Source organism: Humulus lupulus, chromosome 4, assembly GCF_963169125.1.
Source record: "Humulus lupulus chromosome 4, drHumLupu1.1, whole genome shotgun sequence".
Lineage (NCBI taxonomy): Eukaryota > Viridiplantae > Streptophyta > Magnoliopsida > Rosales > Cannabaceae > Humulus > Humulus lupulus.
Genome location: NC_084796.1, coordinates 243,968,347 through 243,991,860, shown reverse-complemented (window position 1 = coordinate 243,991,860; position 23,514 = coordinate 243,968,347). Strand labels below are relative to the sequence as shown.

General features: G+C 37.4%; 1 non-coding gene across 1 annotated transcript; it reads right to left on the bottom strand.

The window, feature by feature from the left end:
- Positions 1-10,603: 10,603 nt before the first annotated feature.
- On the bottom strand, positions 10,604-10,710 carry LOC133833465 (small nucleolar RNA R71). Its single transcript, XR_009892843.1, has one exon. It is a non-coding gene; the product is annotated as a small nucleolar RNA R71 (small nucleolar RNA).
- Positions 10,711-23,514: the final 12,804 nt, after the last annotated feature.

The following is a 23,514-nucleotide window of genomic DNA, read 5'->3' as shown; positions in this document are numbered from 1 at the left end:
GTGTCAATTTTCTGGGCAGACAAAACTAGGCGCGCCGCGGCCCTCTATTCTTGCGCCGCGACCCTTGTTAATTTTATGAAAAAAAACAGGCTTTCTGTCTTGGACCGGGCCGCAACTCAACATCATAGCGCCGCGACCCTTAACAATTTCTTCAATTTTTGTGCTTTTGGTCCCGAAAATTCACCAAATCCATAAAATTGCTTAAGGATTCATCTTTTCACGGAATCAACACCAAAAAGCTCATTTTTCATCAATTTTCAGCCAATTTTCTCCAATTGTTCTTTTCCTTTATTTATAAGCTAAAACCTGAAAACATGCAAAACCCAAGCATAATATTGCACTAAACAACTAAAAATATTAATTAAAGCTACCTAAAACACAACCTAAACACAACACAAAACTAGACTCAACACCTAGCTTACATACCGCTCAAGTACTTTCGAGTGCATGGTAAAAGTAAGATCTGACCTTGACAAAAAATGAGATCGGATATGGATACATCGAGCAAACTGTGCATAAATGCATCAAAACTCGAAGTTGAAATCCAATAAATGTTTGTATGGATAAACAACATAAAGGAAAAAATTTAATATAGATTGCTTTCGATCTAAGAAATGTGAGGCAAGAATATAAAGATACTGCCAAGCATAAAATTAAAAGTAAAGGTTTAGATAAACAAAAAATAACTCTTAAACGAGTTGTAAATTGTTTCAGCTCCGAGAGCATAAAAAATCCTAACTATTACAAAATTTTTAAATGCGACGCAGCCCATGATGTTGCCTCTAAGAAGCAGGAGCATCCCCCTCGGCGACAGTCGCCTCCTTGGCCTTCTCAGCCTCCTCTTCAGCCGCCTCCGCCTCCAGCCGAGCTTGCCACTTAGCCAGAAGCTCGTCCTCTAGGGTGCCTAGGAAGGTTGTGTCAAGATTGGCATTGTTGGCCCAGATTCTGTACATGGCCATATCCACTGCCCGATCCTTCCTCTGTTTGAATTCTTCGAGGAGGTGAGCCTTTTCATCCTCCATTATGTCGAAGGTGGCCTTTTTCTCCTCCTCGAGCTTGACGACTATTTTCTCAAGCTCCTTGACCCTCGAGTCTTTCTCTTCGAGCTCAGCCTCCAACTTGGACTTGGCAGCCTTAAACTCGCCAGCGAGCTTGAGCTGGAGGTCCTTCGACTCCTGAGCGTAGGACATGCTCGCTTGAACCTCGTTGTTCAGCTTGTAGTTTAGCTGAGCAACTGCAACAAGAGCCTAACACACAAATAGATCAAGTTAGAACATGTCTCGAGTAAAATTCAAATAATTAAAAAAGTAAGAAAATGTAACGACGCAACTATTCTAGACTTTGGACCATTAATAAACTACCATACACAGACATTAATCTTAAGAAAACATACATATGAAATAACCATAACTTTATTTAAAAACTGTAAAGTAAAGGTTAAATACATAAAAAAAATGCGGTTAGGATATGAGATCCCATTGTTTGAAAATAAAATAGAACATAACTTAAATAAATTGGTTACAAAATTTAAGCGTGGAAAATACATGTAAAATATGATTGAAAGAATTTAAACAACTTCATCCTCGAATCGTTCGCGCAGTCCACCGATTCCATTCTCCCTCAATACACATTCCCAAGCTGCCAAGGAGCTTCCCGCCGCCATAACTATTTTCCTGCACATATAAAACATAAAGGAATGAGCATAATGCCCAGCAAAGAAAATCTACTACAAGCATGAAACATAATCATACACACAAACTATGAACATATATCATATACTATAACACATATATCATAATTCTAACCCATGTACATGGTGACTATTGGGGTTTGCTAACTAAGCAACTATAAGCCTCATACTATAATGAGGTTTGCTAGTTAAGCAACTATAAGCCTCAAAAACGTAAAAGTGTTGGGGTTTGCTATATAGCAACTATAAGCCCCAAAACATAAAAGTGATAGGGTTTGCTATATAACAACTATAAGCCCCAAACATACATATATCATAACACATAAATTCATACTATAGCATAATCATAACACTTTTATATAAACATAGCACATATCACATAAGAACTATCCTATTTTACTTACCAAAATACCGGGATAATGAGAACAAGGACGGGATTTTGGAACACTCCTAAAAGCCATTAATAAAGAGGTGAGTATTCTAAAAGAAAAGAGATGAAAAGAATGAACTATACCATCGAGAAAATACTTACCAACGAGAACCTCAAGTTCAAAGAACTTAGATGCCTAACCAAGAATAAAGAATATCGAGTTAGGATTTGAGTAGAGAAAAACTATAAGAACTTAATGAAAAAAATACAAAAAGGAACTAAGAATAGGGATACCTTTGAAATTTCTATACCCGAACTACACCTCAAAATCGAAATGCACACTATGAACCTTACTTCCCAAGTGTTTAATAAGCTTATAATGATAATGCTTATAACCCCCAACCCAAGTGTTTAACACTCTAAAGTAATCCTAGCAGCTTGTAGGCTTTGAACTCAGCTTGATGAATGAAGAAATGGTTGGGTACTAGGTCCTATTTGTAGAGTTCAAGAATGAAAAGATCTTCATTTAGCTTGAATAAAATAATGGATTTTTAATTGAAAAACATTTGAATAATCGTCCAGCAGAGGCTGAAGACTCGGTCAAAAAGGTTCTGGACTTATCAAGAGGTTAAGGATTAAAATGAGCTCGGTTTCAAAATCATTCAAAATTTATGCCCTAGGGCCGATATATTGCCTACCATAGGCGATATATCGCCTCGGCTCATATGCCCGAGGCTCGTTGAGGTGGTTGTGCGAAGTTATGTGTTTTTTGTATCCCCGTGTGGCAATATATCGCCCCCTAGAGCTGCGATATATCGGCATACGCTGAAATATTATACACGTAATTACACTTTTTCAGCCTAATTTGAATTAAGTAAACAACCTTGACTAAGTCCTTTAACGATTTCAAAGCTGCTAGCAGACTCTAGGATTTTCAAATATTACCCTTAATAAACTTATTCCTCAAAAATACTTAATTTCTCATTAAACATACACATGACAAATGTCATTATCTTATTGGGTCTATCTAAAACTTATAGTATAATAATTATCATCTCTATAATCAATCATATTAATCAAACCTTAGGTTATAATTAATATTCTTAAACTATAGGTTAAACATATAAAATCTACAAGTGTTGCTACGAGTGTCCAACTAAGTCCCGGCTTGAACCAAAATCCACAGTAATAAACATACTATAACTACTACTAGCTATTATTATTACTACTATTATCTAACTAGCTAAGTAAAGTTCTTGGACTCTACAGAAAAATTACCGAGGAGATGAACTCGGTACTCTTGTCATAAAGGACATTGGAGTTCCGGGTGTTGACCAGAAACTGCCATTGAGGAGCCCCAAGATTGCTGAGGCCTTGGCCCACTCGAGACAAGACTTTCGAGCCAAGAGTGGCTCCGTGAGTCCCGACAGCGTTGTCAAATACATATTCATTGGCATGAGATGAAATTGACAACAGGCGCTCCTGAGTGGGAGCTGGTTTCTTTGGAGCTAGAGCGGTCGGTTGGAGGGCTTGGACAACAAGAGACAGGGAAGGAGGAGGAGTCACCTCAGTCCTTTTAGGGACCTTAGGAAGGCGACCAAATTTTTGTGACGCCCTCAGGTGCTTGCTTTGCTTGGCCCCCGAGCGGTTGTTGAGCATGGTCTCGAGGTCAGAGTCCATAGTTCTTGCATAATCAAATCACATTAGAAAACGAGCTTAAAATGCTAAAGTAAATGTGAAGCAAACAATTGATGGAAAAAAATAACAAGTGAAAAGAAAACTAACTGAAACTCTCCCCCAAGCTCGTGCTCGGCGACCAAGTAATCCCCCTATCTTCAAAGGAGGCTGGGGGAGTCCCTTCCCTATACATGGAAGTTAACCTCGAAAGGTCCCTATAGTCATTTGTTCCGTATTGGGCGGTTATCCCATCCCAAACTTCATTCAGACTATACATTGTTTGGTATTTCCCCAACCAGCTATCGAACCTATGGACCATATCATCTACCCAAGACCATACATGGAAGTTGTCCCTATAATTCGGGAATAGGATCAGGGTGTTGGGTCTATATTTTAGACGGGAAGGAGACCACAAGGCCGAGCTGAGGATGACTTTACCTCTGTCACTCGAGCTCGAGGCCTCGTTGTTGGCATCATTCCCCAAAAATGAACTCCGGTGACGACGAGCTGGGGATCGGGCCCTCAAGCTTGTTGACCTCTGCCTCAGAGGAAGCTTGTTAGTTGGGAGTGGCACATGCTCCCACATGATGTACTTCCTGAAGGTGGTGTCGTCCGTTTGACTGGCTCTGCTACAGAAGATCACAGGCTCGAAGCTTATCTTCATGAAGAAGATAAGACAGGGAGCGCCTACCATATGGTAGCTGGAGCAGAGCTTCCTTATGGTCTTTCATTGCGTCCGTTTGGGTAGGACGATGGTAATCGGCTGAAGAGTTAAATACACTATAATTAGTTCGTGCCTAAACGTAAGACGAGCATGAAAGGAAAATGGGTCGTATACTTATGAATTTTCCTGAATGAATAAAACTTTGAGGGAGCCAGGCCGTCTATCCAAAAGAAGGCTAGCTTGAAGTTGGGGGGATGGTTGGGTATATCCTCAAAGATCTTCTTCTCCTTGGGATAGCTTGACAGGTAATAGAAGCCATCTCCTCCCCGAGCTCGGGAGGGGTTGCTTTTCAGGCAAAAAAGATATAAGATCTCCCTTGGCGAAGGTCCTTCCCACTTCACTTCGTAGTACAGCGACCTCGGGGATGACAAGACCCTGTATGAATTGGACTGGAGTTGGAAGAGCGCGAGCCCAACAAAATCCAGAAAGTCCTTAAAAAAGGACTTCAAGGGCAATAGAGCTCCTACCTTCATATGCTCGCGACTCCAAGCCGTGAGTTTAAGTTTATTGTCAGGGCGACCATCGCCCGGAGCGAAGTAACTTCGCTTGTTGGAGGTAGGAGCTCGACACCTCAACGAGCCAGATAATCCTAGGCCATGGGGAGCCAGGATGTCGGAGATTTTCCCCAATGATGACACCGAGCTCCAGTAAAGCTCGGCCTCGAAAAATTCTCCCTTGGACGTAGGAATAGTAATAGGTTTCGAGGTGGACAGACGGTTTGATGAATCCTCCATCAATGAGAAAATGAGATCACCTGGCTTTAAGGCAATAGTTACTTTGAGCTTGGAGTCGAGAGGGACTGATCTAAGCTTAGGGTTCGGATCTGGATAGATTGCGACCTAGAGTTTCCTCCTTTTCTTCTCTTCGACCTCGTTGATTTGACGCCGGAAGTGAACTCGAATATCTTCTTTCTCGCACCTCACTTTATGCTCGCGAATTAGCCGCTGGTTTCGAGTGAAGGGTGATTCAAGGCTTGAAGTCGTCAGAGAATAGGGAGTTGCGAGCACTGACCCCCACCGTTTTTCAAGATTCTGCGAAATCTAGCAAGAAGGAAAAGGGTGAGGGCCAGGCGCAAGAAATAAGAACAAAACTTTAAGTGATTCGAGCTCGAAGGCCCGAGGTCACGAAATAAGCTCTATCGAGATCAAAAATCTCGAAGGAACGGGACGAACTCGAGAGAACCCATGAGCCATTGTAAGGCTTGGGCTTTGAGCATGTATTTGACGCGGAGAAGGGAAAGTGGATTTATTTTTAGAATCCCAGATTTTTAGGAAAAAAAATCGACGGTTACTCAAAAAAGGTAATAATTTGGGAAACGTGTAGTTTAAAATCCTAAATCATTACCCCATTCCTTGGTTTACACGACACGTAACCCGTAAATGAAAAATAGCAATTAAAAAAAAAAACTACACTAGCATCCTCTACACTAAATCAGGGTTTGAAATCCATGTAATCAAAAAAATTTCTGAACCTATAGTTTACATGGTATCAGCTAAACTATAAGGTTGAAGTTACTGATTGCTACAAATAGCCCAGTACAAAACTAGTAAATATGTTCACGATGCAATAGGAACACAGAAATGTAAAAGAAAAAACATATATAAACATATAGGATCAAGAATAGATACTTACACACGGTGGCTTACTGATATAGAGAGATTGATGACCGGAGGAGTGGTTGCAAGAACGATCTCACAGAGTTGAACAAGCCAAGGTTATTTTGTTTTCTCAGTTTAGAGAACATGGAAAGAGAAAAAAAGGGTTTTTTTGTTCGTTCTGGTTTTTCTTCTTTCTGAAACTAAAAGATGCAAGAATGGGTTGAAGAAGATGACACGGGCAAATTTATAAGCCCCAGGAAATGTCAAAGGTTGGGTTGATCTGGGCCATTGGCCAGATTCGGTATTTGATTTGACGGACGGGTGCAAATATAACAATGGCAGCAAAAAGCTAAATGCGAAAAGACGAGGGTGTATTGGCAAAGTACTTGAGTACCTTGATTGAGCAACCCATGACTGACGCGTGTCCACACTTGAGTATGGTAGCTGGCTCAGTTTTCGAAAAGGGCAGTTCAAAAGTTTCCTTCTCATAGGATTCGAACTGATACTTTTGAGGGGGCAAAATGTTACATCCAGATTTTTAGCATGAAGAATTATGATCCTGAATCTAGGCTCGTTAGGTGTAAGCACAGTCATCATTTGATCCACCAGTCAGAGACAGCTTCCCTGTAAATGACGACCTTGTGAGCTCGAGGAGAATGTAGCCTCGAAGATGCTACGAGTTTATGAGATAGGCTCGCAATAGCAAAGGGTTCAACACTTGTATATATTTCTTCACTACAACAAAAAAGGCCATTTGCGTCAGTTTATAACTGCCACAATTGATTTTTTGCGTCAGTTTGATATGTGACGCAATTGCCCATGACGCAAACCAGAGTATCATTTGCGTCAGTGGGGCATTGTCACAAATGTTAAAAATGAGTATTTTTTGCGTCAGTTGGGCACTGTCACATAAAGTATTAACCAGGGAAATCGCAAATGTTTATGCCAATTTCCCTGGCCTATTTTGATAAAAAAAAAATCAGCACCAGAAACAGAAAAGCAGCAGTATAAACTGAAAAATAGCAGTATGAACAGAAAAACAACAGTATAAATTTTTTAAAACATTTATCTAGAGTTAACATTTGTGATCAAAAATATAAAAGTAATTCAGATATCAAAGTTAATATATGTACTCTTGTGTGTTCTAACTTTCTAAGTATTAAACCTACTTAAACTAAAATTTCTTCATCAACTTGCTCATTTGCTAATTGAGATACGCCATAAATGATTCAGTCCACTCATCCTGTATCTTGTTGATTTCGTCAGCCAAATATGGACTCGTATTCGTAAACTAATTAGAAAATATTTAAAATAATAAGTTAGAAATCATCCAAAATAAAATCATGAACAATAGTTTAAATGAAATTTAAAAAGTAAAACAATACCTCATTTTTCAAGTTGGCCTTCGGTCTAGGCTGTGAAATCAAGTTTCTAGCAAATTTCATAATGTAAAAGCCACACTCGGTTGGCCCAGTCTGGTTTTGACACTATTACAACATAGTTATCCAAAGTTAAATATTATATTTAGTAAGTTATTATAATAGAAATATGTCAAAAAGTTGAATACGATAAGTAATATAATTTACTTACCTTAGGAACACAAACTTTTAGATTGATTGACTCTTTTACTCTTCGGTGTGTATCATATTGATCCAACGCCTTGCACACAATATTAATATTTACCCATATATGAGTTTGAAATAAAATCATAAATTAATTAAGTAATATGAAAAACTTACATGATAATTATCTCCTTGATTTCCGGACAGAAATGTGAGTTTACAGGATCCAAAAAAGTCACTGAATGACTATGTGGCTGAATTAATACTAACATCCAATGAAAGCTACAATAAAAAAACTTGTGTAAGATATTTATCAATAAACAAAATATTTGAATATAAAATTAAGTTGACTTACTTGTTCCAAGGACAAATTAGAAACTGTGTCTCTAGCTCCATCTGTAGAAACCGATCAAAGAGATTTTTAGCATGTATTTCATTGGTTCCTGCATTAGTGGACACTAAAGCAGGATGCATGAAAGTGTACATGTTGTTCAATCCCTTCGTTTGCACCAAATCATCGAGGAAGCTACATATAATTAAAAAAGTTAATAAACTATTAAATTTCAAGTTAAACTAAATAAACTAAAAGATTATAAACACCATTGTACCTCATATATAATGCTAGCTCAGTCTATCCAATCATCTCATAGTTGCAAAAGTGGAGGATATCATCTTTCCCTAACAAAGCGATAGTTTGGAATCCAAATACCCTTTCAAAAATTGGAATTTCTAAAAAAAAAGTAAATTCGAAATTAAATCAAACTAAACAATTAATAAAATGAAACTTATACAAAATATATACATTAATATATATATATATACTCATTTACATAAGTAAATTTGAAATTAAATTAAAATTTAAAAACAAGTTAATAAAAAATAAATATATTATAATAAAAAAATTCTAAAAAAATAAAATATTGATAAACGAGTTTTAGGCTCGTTTATGGTCTAAGTTTTTAGGGTATTTTTCATTAGTTAGGATTATTTTATTTCGGAATTATGTTCGTTTGTTCTTGTTTCAGGGTGATTAATGCTAAAGTGATACAAATAGTGAAAGGGAGTGACAGTGGAACAAAATCGGGACAGATTTGTGGACTTTTGGATTCTGTAAGTAGCGCTACAGCGCTACTAAGGGAGTGCCGTCGCGCTAGGAAGGATTTATGAAGAGTTGATGTTCCTGACTTTAGCGCTACAGCGCCACAACAACAACGCTACAGTGCTTGGACGCAGTTTTTCAGGAGTTCGGTTCTGGAAGTAGCGCTACGATAAGGGCGCTACAGCGCTGGTGCCCAGATTTCTCTTCAAGGTGTTTCTGACTTTAGCGCCACAGCGCCAAGACCACAGCGCTGGTGACGCAATTTTCACATTCATGATCACTTTTTGATGGACAATTTGGTCTTTTCACTTGGAACTTTTTAGGGATATTTAAGAAACATATTGCTGGGACTTTAGCAATTTTTTTTTTTTCAGTAGGAGATTAACCAAAAACCCTAGATTAAGCAAGGAGGCTAGAGAAGAAACAAAAAAAAAACTCAGAGCTCTTTTTCTTCTTTATCTTTTAATTTCATGTTTTTGTTTGATTTAGTCATGTTCATGAACTAAATTTCTGTTTAGGTTTTCTAATTGACTCTCTTGAAACTCTATTATGATTTAATGCGTTTATCTATTCCCTCTTCATTCTGAAATCTATTCAATTTGGGTTTATTGTGTATGTATTTGACTTTTACATATGATTTACGAATTTGAATCAAAATCTGAAAAGTGAGATTTGAATATGCTAAAATTGAATAGACATAGACTTCAATTTAGAACGAGAGTATCAAATTGGTTTATGTGATTGAGGGTTGTATTCACTGCAACCTATTGTTTGAATTTACCATAGAAATCTAGGAAATTCGCACTAGGTCGAGTTTTCTATTTCTTAACTCGAATAGTTAACACTTTTGCAAACCTATCATTTCAATGAAGAAGAGTTTCAGTAGTAATTGCATTAAAGATTAATAGAGTGGATAGTAGAGAAGATTAGGATTCCTATTTGTTTACAGTGAATTCAACCCAAGGTTTTGCTATTATTTGTTATTTGTTTAATTTTTAATTAGTGCTTCTGAATATTATAGTTTCTTTTGCGGTGTCTAAAAGAGTCAAGAATTTTAATTGATCAAATAGAAAGAGAAATTAATTTACTGGTAATTGAGAATTCAGTCCTTGAGGATGATACTTGGTTTTTACCATATTATTACAAATTGCGACTGTGTGCACTTGCATAGCTTAAAAATTCGCAACAAGTTTTTGGCGCCGTTGCCGGGGACTGAAAAGAATTATCAATATCAGTAATATTAATTTTTATTCTAATTTGATTTTAATTTCTCTTGTTTCTAATTTGTTTAGTTGCTTAATTTGTCTATCTCAGGTGAATTGTGTTATATGCGTAGCAGAAGAGGAGTAGACAATCTTGTTCCTTTGAATCCTGAGATTGAAAAGTCTTCCAAGCAAAATAGAAAGAACAAGAGGGAGGCCCAAAAATCTGTGAAGATGGCACAGAATGATGGGAATGATAGGAATGTTTTAATTCCTGGGATTGCACAAGGGGGTCAGGCTCAGAACAATGCTGAGAGGAGCCTGAGACACTATGTACTGCCCACTCTGACGAGAGTACAAAACAGTATACGCCCACCAGCTGTAGAGGCTAACAAATTTGAGATCAAGCCAGCTATTCTACAAATGGTGCAATCCTCTGTTCAATTTAATGGGTTGCCTTCTGAAGATCCTCACACCCATTTGTCTAATTTTCTAGAGCTGTGTGGAACTTTTAGATACAATGGGGTGAGTGATGACGCTATTAAACTTAGGCTTTTCCCATTTTCTTTGAGGGATAGAGCTAAAAATTGGTTGAACTCTTTGCAACCGAACTCTATTATTACCTGGCAAGATTTTGCTCAGAAGTTTTTGTCAAAATTCTTCCCTCCTTCCAAAGCTGCTAAATTGAGGGGAGAAATCAATAATTTTTTCCAGAATGATGGAGAATCATTGTATGAAGATTGGGAACGGTTCAAAGAACTTTTGAGAAGATGTCCTCATCATGGCATTGAACAGTGGATGTTAGTGCATAATTTTTATAATGGTTTATGTCCTACTACTATAATCATTATTGATGCTGCAGCGGGTGGTACTTTTATGAGCAAGAGTGCAACTGGTGCTTATGAGCTGCTGGAGGACATGGCCACAAATAATCATTAGTGGTCTGACGAAAGATCATCGGGGGTCAGAAAGGTAACCGGGGTGCATGAGTTGGATGCCATTACTGCTTTAACAGCTCAGGTAGCTACACTCACTAAACAATTACAACAGAGCACTGTATCTGCTAATGCGGTTCAAATGGCAGCTAGGTGTGAAATTTGTGGTGGTTCTCACTCTATTGATCAGTGCCTTACCAGTATTAATAATAACACTCCGATGGATCAAGCTCAGGTTCAAGCAGTGGGAAACTTTCAGAGGCCATTCAATAATCCGTTCTCCAATACTTACAATCATTGGTGGCGAAATCATCTTAATTTTTCGTGGAAGAATAATCAGGGCCAGCAACCTCAGTTTCAGGGTCAATTTCAGAACAATATGCCTCAGCCACCAATGCATCAAGCCTCTTCATCACAATAGCCTAGGCCTCAACAATCAATGAATCAAGCTCCACCAGAAAGGCCTAATGAATTGCAAGCTGCATTATTGACCCTCACCAACACTCAAACTCAGTTTATGACAGAGACTAGATCTTCTATCAGAAACCTGGAAACACAAGTTGGGCAGTTGACTAATATGCTCAATAACAGACCGCAGGGAAATTTGCCCAGTAATACTGAATTCAACCCTAATGAGCAAGTTCAGGCAATTACTCTGAGGAGTGGGAAGCAAACTGAGTAGCCTAGATCTCCACAGGCAGTGGTTCAGAATGGAGAAATGGGTGAACAGTCTGATCCAGCAGAGGTTACTGAAGACCACCAGCTTTCAGAAAAGAGTCCGCCAGTTGTTAATGAGCAGCCAATTCGAGTTCCTTATCCTCAGAGGCTTAGAAAGACTACACTGGATAAACAGTTTTCTAAGTTTTTAGAGGTGTTTAAAAAGCTGCATATAAATATTCCTTTCATTGAGGCCTTGGAGAAAATGCCTAGCTATGTGGAATTCATGAAGGAGATTCTGTCCAAGAAAAGGAAGATGGAAGACTATGAGACTGTAGCACTCACTTAAGAGTGCAGCGCGATATTACAAAGGAAGTTACCCCAAAAGCTGAGAGATCCGGGGAGCTTCACCATACTTTGCACCATTGGCAAATTTGAATGCAAACAAGCTTTATGTGATCTGGGGGCGAGTATTAATCTAATGCCCTTATCTGTGTTTAGAAGACTTGGTTTGGGGGAGGCAAAACCAACAACCGTCACTCTACAACTAGCAGACCGATCAGTGACACATCCACGGGGTATTATTGAAGTTGTTATTGTGAAAGTGGATAAGTTTATATTTCCAGCTGACTTTATCGTTCTGGACATGGAGGAGGATACAGATGTACCTATTATTCTCGGCAGACCATTTCTAGCCACAGGTCAAGCTCTTATTGATGTTCCAAAGGGAGAGCTTAAGCTTAGAGTTCAAGGAGATGAGGTGGTCTTTAATGTCTTCAAGGACATGAAGTATCCGGTGGCTAATGACAGTTGCTATAGTGTGGATGTGATAGAGAATGCAGTCTCGAAGAGAAGGATGAATAGTGATGCCTTAGAGGCAGTATTATTGGGTGATGAGGTCGATGATGATGATGCTGAGATAAGAGATTGTGTAAACTGGATCAATTCCTTCCTGTCATATTGGAAGAAGTTTCAAGAATTAGCAGATGCGCCTGATAAACCGCTAACATCCATTCAGCAGCCACCGCAGCTGTAATTGAAGGTTCTTATAGATCATTTGCGATATGCATATTTTGGGGAGAACGAAACTTTACCTGTCATTGTGTCAGCTAACTTATCAAAGATAGAATTGGAGAAATTGTTGAGGGTTTTAAGGGATCATAAATTGGCCATTGGGTGGACATTGGCGGATATTAGAGGAATAAGCCCATCAAAAGTGATGCATAAAATATTATTGGAGGAGAATAGCAAGCCATCCATAGAGGCCCAGAGAAGACTCAATCCAGCTATGAAGGAAGTCGTACTTGAGCAGATTCTTAAATGGTTGGACGTTGGGGTGATCTACCCAATTTCTGATAGCGCATGGGTGAGCCCTGTGCAAGTGGTACCTAAAAAGGGTGGTATGACAGTGGTAAAAAAATGAAAACAATGAACTCATTCCAACAAGAACTGTAACGGGGTGGCGGATTTGTATAGATTACCGCAAGCTCAACAAGGCAACAAGGAAGGATCATTTTCCTTTGCCATCCTTGATCAAATGCTTAACAGACTGGCAGGCCATAGCTACTATTGTTTCTTGGATGGGTATTCAAGGTATCATCAGATCACTATTGCACCAGAGGATCAAGAGAAAACAACTTTTACATGTCCTTATGGCACATTTGCTTTCAGGAGAATGCCATTTGGACTATGTAATGCCCCTGCAACATTTCAACGGTGCATGATGGCCATATTTTTAGATATGGTAGAAAGGTGTATTGAGATATTCATGGATGATTTCTCTATTTTTGGCTCATCATTTGACCTTTATTTGGGTAACTTGGAGAACGTGTTGAATCGTTGTGAGAAGGCAAATCTGGTGTTAAATTGGGAGAAATGCCATTTTATGGTAAAAGAGGGGATTGTTCTTGGCCATAAAATTTCAAGTGAGGGAATTGAGGTAGATAGAGCCAAAATTTCTACCATTGGAAACCTTCCTCCACCAGTTTCAGTCAAGGGTGTAAGAAGTTTTCTTGGTCATGCTGAGTTCTATCGAAGATTCATAAAAGATTTCTCTAAAGTGTCCAAGCCTATCTCGAATCTTCTTATGAATGGAATTGTCTTTGATTTTAATGATGAATGCTTGAAGGCTTTCAATGTCTTGAAAGAAAAGCTTATTTCTGCTCCAATTGTGATAGCTCCAAATTGGGAATTTCCTTTTGAGTTGATGTGTGATGCTAGTGACTATGCAGTGGGGGCAATTTTGGGACAGCGAATTGACAAGGTATTCAGGTCTATTTATTATGCTAGTCGGACTCTAAATGATGCTCAACTGAATTATGCTACTACAGAAAAAGAGTTGCTAGCTATTGTGTTTGCTTGTGATAAATTTAGACTGTATATGATTGGTAACAAAGTGATTGTCTACACTGATCACTCTGCCATTAAATACTTGATGTCAAAGAAAGATGCCAAGCCTCGCCTGATTAGATGGATTCTTTTACTTCAAGAATTTGACATGGAAATTCGTGACAAGAAGGGCAGCGAGAATGTGGTAGCTGATCACCTCTCTAGACTTGAAGTGGAGGAGACTGAAAATAAGAAAGCAGTGCAAATTAATGATTACTTTCCTGATGAGCAGTTGTTTGGGGTAAGTGAGAAATTAGCTGTCCCTTGGTTTGCTGACACAGTGAACTTCTTGGTTTCCAAGATTGTGCCTCCTGAAATGTCGAAGCAGCAATTAAAGAAATTCTTTTCTGAGGTGAAACATTACTATTGGGAGGATCCTATTCTCTATAGGCATTGCGTTGATCAAATTATCAGACGGTGTGTTCCTGAAGAAGAGATGCAGTCCATTCTTAACCATTGTCACACTCAACAATGTGGTGGGCACTTTGGTGCATCCAGAACGACAGCCAAGGTATTACAAAGTGGTTTCTATTGGCCTTCATTATTCAAGGATGCTAATGCTTTTGTCAAAGCCTATGATAGATGTCAGCGAACTGGTAATATCTCGAGGAGAAATGAAATGCCTTTGCAGGGAATTCTTGAAGTGGAACTGTTTGATGTATGGGGCATTGATTTCATGGGGCCTTTTCCACCATCTTACAACAATGAATACATTCTTCTGGCAGTAGATTATGTATCTAAATGGGTGGAGGCTGCAGCAACTAGAGCCAATGATGGTAAAACTGTACTTAATTTTCTTCATAAACATATTTTTACTAGATTTGGCACTCCCCGAGCTTTTATTAGTGATGAAGGAAAACACTTTGTGAATAAACATCTTGATGCATTACTGGCTCGTTATGGAGTATATCATCTAAAATCTTTGCCTTACCATCCTCAATCAAATGGGCAAGCTGAAATTTCAAACAGAGAAATCAAGAGTATCCTTGAGAAGACCGTTGACAGTTCGAGAAAAAATTGGTCGAAGAAGTTAGATGATGCGATTTGGACCTACAGAACTGCATTCAAAACACCAATAGGTATGTCTCCTTATAGGTTGGTGTTTGCTAAAGCGTGTCATTTACCAGTTGAGTTGGAGCACAGGGCATTCTGGGCTATGAAAAAGTTGAATTTTGATTGGAGTGCAGCCAGTGAACGAAGGTCGTTGCAACTGAATGAACTTGATGAGTTCAGAAATGAGGCTTATGAAAACGACAAGATTAATAAAGAGAGAACAAAGGATTGGCATGACAAGAACTTAGTCAGGAAAGATTTCCAACCAGGGCAGAAGGTATGTAATGACCCACTATTCTAGACTTTTGGACCATTAACGAAACTATACATAAAACTTACATTTTTGCGAAAATACCATACTTTATTGGACACTTGTAGAAATAGAGTTACTTTCATAAAATAAGTAGGATATGGGATCTCATTGTCTTAAAAACAAAACATAATTTAAATTAAAAAGACATTACATAAATAGTGCGGAAAATACATGTAAAAAGACATAAAACAAAACTACATCCTCGAATCGAATAACGCTCGGCTCCTTGACTCCATTCACCATCGATACACAATCTCCAAGCTTCCATGAACCTTACCGCCACTAAAAGCTATTTTCCTGCACATAAAACAAAAAGGAATGAGCCTAATGCCCAGCAAGGAAAATCTAACACATAGTCATAAACATAAATTTCGTAATAAACATAAAGATATATCATAACACTTATTACATACACTTATTATAATGGCCATTATTACTTGGGGTCCCATAAACTAAACAAGTCATATGCCCATGGGATTAGTGGGGTCCTACTAGTTAAGTAGGTCATATGCCCATAACCCATTTGGGGTCTTGTTAGCCATATGGGTCATATGCCCAAGCCTACAAACATACACATTTCATAACATATTTCATAACATATCACATAAGATAACACAAGCATAAAACATATAGATTCTAGCCTATTTTTCCTTGCCAAAGTTACCGGGATATGTGGACAGCGTTGGGACTTTTGGAACACTCCTAAAACCATATATAACAGGGTGAGTCTAATGAAGAAAAAGAGATGAAATGAAAGGAATGGAAAGACAAAACCATTGAAAGTCACACTTACCAAACTTATGTGCTCAAGAACTTAGATTCCCTAACCAAAATAAGAATGAGGTTAGAAGACTGAGTAGAAGACTAAGAGAAGGAAAACAACATAAAACAAATGAACTAGAGTTTTGGTTTACCTCAAGGACTTGTAAGACCAATCTACACCACAACCGAAATACTATAGAACCTTACTTCCCAAAGTGTTTGATAAGCTTATGATGTTTAAGCTTATGATTTTCCCAAAACCCAGGTGTTTATACTCTCACACTCACTTAGCACTTGCAGCCTCTGAACTTAGAGCAAAAGGTGAATAATGGCTGGGTACTAGGTCCTATTTATAGAGTTTAGGAATGAAAGGATCTTGATTTTACTTGAATAAAAATAATAGCTTTTTAGGTGAAAATAATTTAAATAATCGTTTAGCAAGGGCTGAAGACTCATTCAGAAAGATGCTGGACTTATCAAGAGTTTGAATGGCTGAAAGGAAAAGAATTCAAAAACTTTTGAAAATACACTGAAGGAGGCGAAATATCGCCCCCTGTAGGCGATATATCGCCTGGGCCAGTATGCCCGAGGCGACCGTGCATCGTTTCGTGTTTTCTGTATCTACGTGCTGCGATATATCGCCCCTTATAGCTGTGATATATCGGCACACGCTGAATATTTAAACACGAAATTACACATTTTTAGCTAAGTTTGAATGGAGTAAACAGCCTTGACTAAGCCCTCAACGTATTCAAAGTTGTTGATTGACCTTAAAGCATTCAACTTTTACCCTTATTTAATTTAATCCTAAAAAATACTTAATCCTTAATCACCCATTCATAACATGTGCTTAAAATCCTATTGGTTGATATCTAAACCTTATAGTATAATAAATATTATTCTTAATATCAGCTATATAATCAAACCTTAGGTTCAAAATTAATATTCTTAAACTATAGGTTAAACTTAGAAAGTCTATAAGTACTACTATGAGTGTCCAAATAATTCCCGGTCTGAACCAAAAATCCACAGTAACAAAGATAACACTATACATACTATAATACTACTAAATAATTAGCTAAGTAAAGTTCTTGGACTCTACAAGGTACTTCTTTTTAATTCAAGATTGAGACTCTTTCCTGGAAAATTGAAGTCAAGATGGTCAGGACCATTCACTGTTGTTCAGGTCTTTCCATATGGTTCTGTGGAAGTTCGGGGCAACTCAGGTGATTCCTTTAAGGTCAATGGCCAGAGATTGAAACCCTACTTGGGTGGTCATGTTGATCAGGCAAAGTCGATCCTTCTTTTAAAGCCTCTTTGAAGAGGGATTCAGCGTCCGGCTAAATGACTTTAAAGACAGCGCTTTGAGGAGGCAATTCTCAGTTTTAAATTTATATATTTTTTTATTTTATTTTTTTGGTTTTGAACAATGAAGGAAATTTGATTTTAGTTGTTATTTTTATTTTAATGTATTGTTTGAACTGTGAAAATCGTGAAAAGAAAAAAAAATATAAAAAAATAAAAAATAAAAAAATAAAAATGTGGTGATTGGAGGTGCAATAGCGCTATATTTGTGGCGCTATGGCGCTAATCTCAGAGAATAAATTTTTTTTGGGGGGTTATTAGCGCTACAACGCTGGTTCCAGAAGCTAGAAACCCAGATCGGGTAGTAGCGCTACAGCGCTATGTCCAGAGTTTTTTTTAAAAAACAGAGGGGTTTCAATTTTTCCCCTCATTCCTTCTACTTTTTTTTCCTCATTTCGTGTTCTCTCTCCCATCTCCTTCATAGCCCCCATAGATCTTTCCTTTCAGCCTTTTCCCCAGAAATTTCACCACACATTTTCCCTCTCTCATTCATTTCTTCTTCTATTTCTCTCCTTACTTTGCTTTCTTCTCCAACCCATTCAAATTTTTCCTAATCATTTGAAACCCTAGAAATTCATTGATTTAATTTCTTGATGAAGATGGAAAGTTTCAAGGGGATGTTCTAATTCAAGCATAAAGGAGTCCATTGCAAGGTGTGGTAAGTGGTTCCTTTCCCTTTTCCCCTCAGATTTTTGTGGTATTTGGGATTGGATTGGATTGCTTTGATTGATTGTTGAGGGTGGATTCCATCTGTGGTTTGGGTTTGGGATCTTAGTTTATTTGTTTGAAAGAGTGAATTTTGTAAGCGTTTGTGAAGAGGAAAAGGGTTCACTTGTAGGGGAGGTACTGTAAAAATTATGTCTTGTGGGTTGGTTAGAGTGTGGATAATGGCTCCTAAGAGTAGAGCGGGGAGAAATAAGGATAAAGGAAAGGGACAAGCATATGCTTCTCAACCAAGGGAGGATAGTTCAGAGCACAAGTACGATGAGACTAGGTTTATAAATTTTAAGGCTCAGGAGCGCTATGAAAAATTCATTAGAAAGCCTTTGATTCCTGAGCGTGAAGTGGAATATCAATCTGATCCTTTTACTCATCAGATTTTTGAACGGGTTCGGGCAAATCTTATGAATAGAAAGTGGGGAAATTTTGTGACTAAATTAGCACAGGCTAATGTATCACTGGTCTATGAGTTTTATGCGAATTTAAGAGATCAACACAGTGATACAGTTTTTGTTCGAGGAAAGCGTGTGCCTTTCACTGCAGAAGCTATTAATAAGGTGTTCAAAACCCCGCACATTAAACAGGAGGAGGAGGAATATGCTCAGTTCTTGAATGGATCTATAGATTTTACGGTTGTGGCTGATAAATTATGCTTTGAAGTTGCTCCCTGGAATTTATCTGGCAGTCTACCTAAGAGTATAACATCGTGCCAGCTTAACATTGAGGTGAGATTTTGGGCATTTTTTGTGTGTGCTCGATTTATGCCAGTTAGTCATGTGTCTGATATGACTAAAGATCGAGTCTTATTGATGTACGCGTTGATGATGGGCATGGGCGTTAATCCGGGTATATGGATCAAGGCCAACATTTATTTTATTGAAAAGGGGCATACCACTGGAGGTTTGGCCCATGGATCCGTCATCATGATGTTGTGCTGTAAGGCTGGTATTCCGGAATTCGTTACTGATATTTATCAGTCGCTGCAACAACCGTTGTCCATCAATTTGATGTATGATTATCCTGAGCCTGCTCTGTATGTGCCGCAGACAAGGAAAAAGGGAAAGCGCCGTGTGGAAACTGATGTGGAGGAAGAAGCTGAACCAGTGTTGTTGGGTGGCAGTAGTAATTCAAGTATGCAGCAAGTTAATGATAAGTTGGATTATCTAATCCAACAAAATCAATATGTGGTTCAACAGCAGCATATGATGAATCAGTATTTGGGCCATCGATATGACTATGAGGTGAATCATGTGGCTCAGTTAAACAATTTGGTGAGCCGCTGGTCGTTAGATGAATCGGATCTCACTTATTTTGCCCCACCACCACCCTATCCTCCATACTCTCCATTTTACTCTCCGCCTCCACCCCCGTCATTTGCTGGTTTTCCTGAGCCTCCGCCTCCGCAATCTTAGCCTTTTGAAGGACCTTTGTTCCAACCACCACCGCCATACTGATGTGGCTGGTCAGGTAAGTCTCTCTTCCCATTTTTTTTTTTCTATACTTCACATTGGGGACAATGTTCGGTTTTAAGTTTGGGGGAGAGGTTTTTTTTTTCTTTGATGTGTTTTCAGGTTGTTTATTTGTTTGTGTTTGGTGTCATGTTTTAGAGTACAAATTAAGTTGACAATAATGGCCATTTCAATCTGATTGACTGTTTTGTAGTATAATCCAAAGGAAATTGTTGTGCTTCTAAAAATAATCTGTGTGCTTGGTTAGATTACTTTGTTTTTCATTGTGATTTGTTGACATCCGAGATCTATTGTTCATACATTGCAAATGTTATACTTGAGATATTTTATGCATGTCAAATTTGGATTGTGGATTGAAAAGTTTGAAAAATTCTAGAACCTGCTTGCTTACTATTTGAGATGAAATGTGAAACAATGCACATTTAGGAAAATGATATAGGAAATTTTTGGACTGGTTGCGCCTTTCAAGCTAACCCTATTAATTTTTCTCCTTAGTCAACCCTTTCGAGCCTTATAACCACTTTCTTGATTAACACATTCTTTTGAGCCTAACTGTAAAATGAAATACCATTTACTCTTTTTGACCCATACCATGAGCATGAAAATCATTATATGAGGGGAGTGAATGTGTAAGGGGATGTTGGTATTATGTGTTATTCAGGAAATTACTTTTGATTGAGAAAGATAAAAAAAAAAAAAACAAGAAAAAAGAGTGAAAAGTGATTATGCTCCCAAATAATTATTTATTGAAAAATCAAAGTTTGGGGGAGTTTATAAAAAATAATAATAATAAATAAATAAAAATAAAGAAAAAGAAAAAAAAAATTTATATTCTCAATCATGGCACAGAAAAAGGGGTAACAAGGGATGAGTGGTGTGAAATTGTTGGGAAAGCTTGTTTAGTGGAATGCTTGTGGTATGATTAAGTCTAAAACTGTCTCCTTATCTACCTATACCTAAGCCTTCTATTACAACCCTCATAAAGTCCTATTGATTCTTATTTGTGCATTTGTCTATATTAATGGATAATAGTAAGCAATGCAGGCATATGGAATACATGAGTTTGTGGTTAGTTGGTGAGAATTTGATGTGCATAAAGTGGTTCAATTATCTTATTTGCAAGTTATGAGTAAATGATCTTTCATGTTGAAAAATTGCAGTGAATTGTGAAGTGGTTAAGACTGAAAATCTAGATTAAAGTTTAAATTGCATGAAATTTTTTTCCTGAGAATTATACATTCATACCAGTCTTGAGTGTTTGAATTGGTTAGTGTCGTCAACTTGGTTTGTTAGGATTGAGTCTTGTTAGAGTATTTACTCGAGAGCGAGTAAAGATTTAGTTTGGGGGAGTTTGATAAACGAGTTTTAGGCTCGTTTATGGTCTAAGTTTTTAGGGTATTTTTCATTAATTAGGATTATTTTATTTCGGAATTATGTTCATTTGTTCTTGTTTCAGGGTGATTAATGCTAAAGTGATACAAATAGTGAAAAGGAGTGAAAGTGGAACAAAATCGGGACGGATTTGTGGACTTTTGGATTCTGTAAGTAGCGCTACAGCGCTACTAAGGGAGCGCCGTAGCGCTAGGAAGGATTTCTGAAGAGTTGATGTTCCTGACTTTAGCGCTACATCGCCACAACAATAGCTCTACAGCGCTTGGACGCAGTTTTTCAGGAGTTCAGTTCTGGAAGTAGCGCTACAGCACTACGATAAGGGCGCTACAGCGCTGGTGCCCAGATTTCTCTTCAAGGTGTTTCTGACTTTAGCGCCACAACACCAAGACCACAGCGCTACAGCGCTGGTGACGTGATTTTCACATTCATGATCACTTTTTGATGGGCAATTTGGTCTTTTCACTTGGAACTTTTTAGGGATATTTAAGAAACATATTGTTGCGACTTTAGCAGTTTTTTTCAGTAGGAGATTAACCAAAAACCCTAGATTAAGCAAGGAGGCTAGAGAAGAAACAAAAAAAAAAACTCAAAGTTCTTTTTCTTCTTTATCTTTTGATTTCATGTTTATGTTTGATTTAGTCATGTTCATGAACTAAATTTCTGTTTAGGTTTTCTAATTGACTCTCTTGAAACTCTATTATGATTTAATGCGTTTATCTATTCCCTCTTCATTCTGAAATCTATTCAATTTGGGTTTATTGTGTATGTATTTGACTTTTACATATGATTTACGAATTTGAATCAAAATCTGAAAAGTGAGATTTGAATATGCTAAAATTGAATAGACATAGACTTCAATTTAGAACGAGAGTATCAAATTGGTTTATGTGATTGAGGGTTGTATTCACTGCAACCTATTTTTTGAATTTACCATAGAAATATAGGAAATTCGCACTAGGTCGAGTTTTCTATTTCTTAACTCGAATAGTTAACACTTTTGCAAACCTATCATTTCAATGAAGAAGAGTTTCAGTAGTAATTGCATTAAAGATTAATAGAGTGGATAGTAGAGAAGATTAGGATTCCTATTTGTTTACAGTGAATTCAACCCAAGGTTTTGCTATTATTTGTTATTTGTTTAATTTTTAATTAGTGCTTCTGAATATTCACTACAACAAAATAGGCATTTAATGGCTATATGGGGGAGATATTGTAGACATTTGATGTCTCCCCCTAGGGGAGACGTTGTTGCAGGGGCCATCTAAAGTGACCCTATGACGTCTCCCATGGGGAGACTTTGTAGACATCCAACGTCTCCCAGGGGGAGACGTTGGATGTCTACAAAGTCTCCCCATGGGAGACGTCATAGGTTTTTGTATTTTTTTTAAAAAAAAATTAAATAATTATTTTCAGTATATTAATTAATAGAATTAAATATATTAATTTTTTTTTGAAATAGAATTAAATATATTAATTAAAAAATCTAAATTATATACAAATTTAAATTTTGAATTTTCATTAATAAAACCGAAATGTGTATATCTAATATGTTTTTGCTAGCTAAATATACAAAATTGTAATATTTGTTGTTAAACATACAAAATTAACAAATATTACACTAGCTAGCTAAACACATAGTAAGAAAGAAAAAGTAAAAGTAAATGACAAAAACCTAATATGTGGGACGATGACTTTGAATTATCGGTAGCATATGGTTCGCCCAGTGTTGTCGCATTTCATTAATCTGTGCTTGTGTATATGGTGTAGTGTTTAGCTACAAAAAATACAAAGTAAAATATATTAGTTAATCAATTATTTGATTATATATACTTTGATAATAAATAAATTATTAACTTTGTATAAATTTATATTCATACCTCTTTCTTCAAGTAACGTCCAGGTCGTGAATGTTCAATGTAATCCTTGAACATTCTCATCACATAATATCCACATGCCACATTGTCTGGTTGATGCAGACACTAATATTTAAATAAAATATCAAGCAATTAATATAAAAAAATATCAGTAAAATTCAAGTATAATTAAAGTCATAGTTACTTACTTTCGGTTGCACAATTTCTATATTATTTGGAATCTCGGGAGGTTTTGGTAGACTAGTCAGAAAAAGGTTGAAAGCATTGACTATTACTGCCACAATTTCTTCACGGTTTTCCAGTTCTGAGTTCACCGGATCACAACAACAAACGTAATATGCATATGGGGCCAATATAATCAACATCCAATGATCACTGCATCAGAAAAACAATACTTGGTATAAGTCTCCAACGCAAATGTTATAAGGACTAAGTATCTGGCAGTAACAAATTTTTGAACTTACCCATGGTTCCAGGGGACAATCATAAGTTGCTCACTTGATCTTAATTGACGACAGCGCTTGAACAGACCTTGAACACGCTCTTCAAATGAACTTCCTTTAGTGGCTACAACATTAGGATTGACAAATAAAAACTTATTTTGGCGCCCTTGTTCTACCAAAAAATTGTATAACAACCTATTAAAAAAAGAGTAGTAGTCAAA